Source organism: Pteropus alecto, unplaced genomic scaffold (assembly GCF_000325575.1).
Source record: "Pteropus alecto unplaced genomic scaffold, ASM32557v1 scaffold23, whole genome shotgun sequence".
Classification (NCBI taxonomy): Eukaryota; Metazoa; Chordata; class Mammalia; order Chiroptera; family Pteropodidae; genus Pteropus; species Pteropus alecto.
The window spans coordinates 6,732,918-6,737,511 of NW_006435837.1; the positions used below are offsets into that span (position 1 = coordinate 6,732,918).

The following is a 4,594-nucleotide window of genomic DNA, read 5'->3' on the forward strand; positions in this document are numbered from 1 at the left end:
TCAGTACAACCTCCCTGGAATCCAGTTTGTCCTCACAAATTTGAACTCTGTTGAAAATATTTGTCAATTTGGTTAACGAAGATTATCTTTGCTCTATCTGTAGGAAAAAGCAACCGCTATGCAACTAGAAATGTAAACAGGAAAGAACTTAAGCTTTTCCTTTGGGCTAGAAAGTCAACTTGTTATTTGTTTTCTGTAAAGTACTCATAAATTCACTTCATATAATAAATATGTGATCGAAACCAATTGTACTAAATGCAGATCATTTTTGCACATAACTTTTAAATTCTCTATGCTTTATATTCCTGATATCCTTTCTTATTTGTCAGAAGCATTACCCTATCAATTTTACGATAAGAAATTGCACAAAACATCCTTTCTTTCTCTGAAGTTTACCGAAGTTATCCTCTCAACTCGAGGAACCAGAGGAAGTTGTTGTTAAAGCTTTTTGGCAACCTCAGCATTTATGAGAGCTGGAAGTATGTCAAAAAGTAGAGCAATAAAGGAAATATGGATCTCAAAGTCTATGCACTTTGCTCCAGCAGAGTGGAGACCCACCCTCACGTCTGAGGTTATGAAGAGGGAGCCCTGTTATCTTGTCTTCATTTATGTTTTAGCAGGTAGCAGATAAGAAACAGGGAGGGGATTTGTGGCAGGCAGGGCTACCTGGAGCAGATTCCTCAAGAACTGTCAGCGAATTCAGAGCCTGCATAGATAGAGTTGACGGCAATAAAGCTGTTTGGAGCCATTTAATGTAAAGCATTGAAGACAATCACGTTACAGCCTAGTCAGTAAACAATGTTCAAGATGATGACACTGAGTCATCGTAAAAAAAAAAAAAAAAAAAAAAGGACATGTAAAATAATGTTCAGGCAACATCTCAATTAGGATAGAATTTTAGAAATTTAAGTTCTAGAAAAATTTCTTCCTTAAATGGTTTAAAAATGCAAAACTGGTACAATCCAGGCAGTACGTTTTAGTTTTGCTTATGTGACCCTGCTTTTTCTTAGAATACAACAGTTTCCTACAGAACTCCTATGCACGATTCTCTCATTTCCCTCACCTCTCAGAGTTCCCTGATTATTACATGGCTCATCTAATATTGAGTGGCTTTTATTACTAGGCTCCCAGTATTCTTCTCTGTGTTCTTGTGTAGTAATTTATATAATACTTATGACATTCCTATGAGATGGGTATAATATTGTCATCAACTTCGAAATAAGGAAATTAGGTGCAGGGGGAATATTATCTGCCTGAGGCCACATAGCTAATAGTGGCAGAAGAAATGTGTTATGCTACTTAACTCTTATAAATGACGCTCCTGTGATTGAGGAGAGCTGTCCATCCTCTGTCTTCTCTTTCGTGTCTGAAATGTGCTTCCAATGACATTATTTTAGACCCATTTACACTCTTATTTACTTTCCTCTGGATATTCTCCTGCATTCTCTATAAAATTGTGGTCCTCGGAAATGAGCATAATGCTCTAAATTATTTTGTATACAATACGTCTATTAACAAAGTCCAAGAGAATGTAAGATGGATTTACCTTCCGTTGGGCAGCCAGATTGGATTTACAGCTCATATTAAGCTTTTATTCAACCCGCTTGACTGGGCTGCTGTAGTAGTTTCCTGGCTGGACTCCTCCTGCATCCACCCTTACCTCATAGTGTCTGCTTGCTTGAGAGTGATCTGGTTAAAACTTTTGCCAAATCACGTCTCGGCCTGAAGCCCTCCAATGTCTGCCCACATTCCTCAGAGTAAAAGCCAAACTCCTACAGTTCTCCATAAGGCTCTCCTGGTGGGGCCCTCGGCTTTCTCTCCATCTTCACCCCCTGCCATTTAACCACTCTGGCCACAAAAGGCCTCTCCGTTGAGACCTGCCTACACTCTTTGCTGTTGGCTCTGCCTGGAACAGTCTTCTTCCAGATATCAACATGGCTTTCATCCTTTCCTTCAGGTCTTTGCTCAGATGTCACACTGTCATCCCCACCCCATCATTCGCCATCCTCTTGTCCTGCTTATTATAGTCATAGCACTTATCATCAGCTAGGTGTTTCTTTCCTCTACCCCACCTCATTTAATATGATAGCCACAGGAAGTTTTCCTGTCTTATTCATTAGTGTACATCCAATATCTAGAATAGTGCCTGACATATAGTAGATAGACAATAAATAATTGTTCAATCAAGATTCTTATTGTTTTGGACATGAACTGTTGTTGATCAGAGGACCGCTTCATCCTATATATAGTGTGTACTTGTTTCTGAGACATTTAGATCTCTTGTTGTAGAACTTCACATTTAGTTAAATCCCTTATTGAAATGGAAGATATGCTGTGTCTTTGTTTCTTTGTTTATTATTCTATTGTTTTATCAGAAAGGAAATGAGGCAGGGAACATCCGACTTGTTTCTAGTGAATCCCTAGATATATATTTAGGGCCAGAGATGTATATTTTCCAAGTGCAAACCACATTCTACAAATTATATTTCATGGTTTTGAGAGGTATCAGGATCAAGAGCTCTTCCCTCTGCCCCTTTTCGCGCTCAGCCCTTTTGAAAAGTAGAACAGGTTTCCTGCCTCTCTAGTTCCTAATGTTTTCTGGCTCCATTCTTTCTCAAAGAGAATCTGTTCTTTTAGGCCAATCGTTTACATGGGTCCCATCTCCTGGGTCTTTAGTGGATTCTTTCCGTTCTCAGATGGACTCGGACAATGCGTCTGGGTAGCCATCAGAATAGCAGCATCTTCTCAGTGGAGACTGAACAAAAATTTCACCAATACAGTCACTGCTTGCACTTAGCCATCACTGCGCTGGTTTTCCTCCAGAGTTATTTGGACCGTTCTCTTATTTTTCTCACTTCTCAAAATGTCTTGGCTTCCAGAATTTTCCTGCCTCACTGTTATTTCAGGCTCTTTGTCCATCTATTTTTAGCTTTCGGATGTTAAGTCCTGCTTTCTCCATTTCAATTTGATCACGTTAATCTTATTTTCTGCCTCAGCAAATTGAAGTTAGACTACTCCCTTTTTTTCTAAACCCAAGTGCTTCCTTCAGGAAGTGACGTCACTAGAGTTTTGCTTCAGCTTTTATTGAACTCTTTGTTGAGTCTCACGTGCTGTTCCCCCTTCTCTAGACTCGTTTTTTGCTTAAGGCCTGTGAGAAGGGATCTCAGCTTCCTCGAATGTGGGAGGAGCCTTACTGAAACTTCCCTGATCCCCCAATGTTCTTTTAACATTCGTTATCATAATTACTTAAATTTATCAATTACTTTATTTTCTTAAAAGATCATGTATTTCAAGTCGCATCAAAGACAATAAGTATCCACCTCTTTTTGATGTGGCCGAACCAAATCCATCATCTTCACCGAAGGCACTGTCCCTCCGCTGCCCTTGATCTGCGCTTCCATTATTGCTCTTAGACTATCGACTATGACTTAAAGGCTTGTGCTCTACAATCAAGCCGCACACATTAGTGTCCAGGCTCTACCACTTACTAACCGACTGAGGTTTGGCAATTTATTTTTCTTTGAGTCTCAGTTTAATAATCTGTATAATGGTGATAAAAAATATTTACCTCTAGGTTTTTGTAATGCTTAAATGAGATATTATAATGGAAAGCATTTTGAACAGTTGCTTATAATTATTTTTTTCTATTGTACCATAGTATGTACAACTTCGTAATTAGGGCAAGTAGTGGAAACTTTTTTTCCAAGGCTTGGTTACTGCCTTTTCACTTGGACTTGGAAAACTTGTTTTTCTGGGTGAAGAAATGTTTTCCCTGTGTGAAAGTTTCATAATTACGGTCAACCAGGCTCATGAGCCTTGCCATTTAAAGTGGCTCCTTTCTTTTACCTATGACACTAATACCTACACCCTGGGAATAAGGACACTGACTCATCTTCTGAGCTTCAATAGGATAACCACCGAAGTCCCTTTGAACTCTATATTGCCATGATTCCCTGGCTAAGGATGACAGGAACTTGACACGGACACTCCTTGGATTTCATCCCATGCAGAGGCATTCTTACTTCCTTGTGACGTTGAATGAGGTTTGAAAGGTAAGTGAAAGGGAAGGAGGCACACAATGAAGTCAGCCATAGAACCAGTGTTTAACGTGGTCATCTAAGGAATAAAATGAGCCTTTTTAAGGTTTCCCAAGCCAGATCAGGAGAGTTAAGCTGTGGAGTGGAGAGTAGTCTTATTTACTTTTTTTAAAGACCATGAATTAAAATTTATCAGAAAATGAATTGCATAAAGACAAGGGTAAAGGTGTTTATTTAGGAAGTGAAAATGTTACCAACATAGTTTCTGTGAATATGAGCTTGAAATAAAAAGAAAGGATAATTTACTATTAACAGAATTGTTTGAAAATCATATAAGTACCATCATTAGCCCCATGATCCCTAATTCTAGGTCACTGTAAAATTATAACACCTTCAGGGTATTCTTAACAGCTTTTTAGGAACTTATTAACCAAATATACAAGTTTTGACTTGGCCATAAAAGCTAGGAGAATGATGATTCTCTGAGATTAATGAGTAACATTTGTTTATTTGATTTACTTTTAAAAAAATCATTCTAAAATATGCTTACTGTCCTC

The 4,594-nt window shown here is 38.5% G+C and overlaps 1 protein-coding gene across 1 annotated transcript in view; it reads left to right on the plus strand.

Annotated features, from left to right (window-relative positions):
• Nucleotides 1–3,853: 3,853 nt before the first annotated feature.
• ACE2 (angiotensin I converting enzyme 2) overlaps nt 3,854–4,594 on the plus strand; it is a 40,159-nt gene continuing 39,418 nt past the window's right edge. Inside the window, exon 1 of the mRNA XM_006911647.1 lies at nt 3,854–4,052. The gene's annotated coding sequence lies outside the window, so the exon portion shown is untranslated. The remainder of the gene's footprint in view (nt 4,053–4,594) is intronic.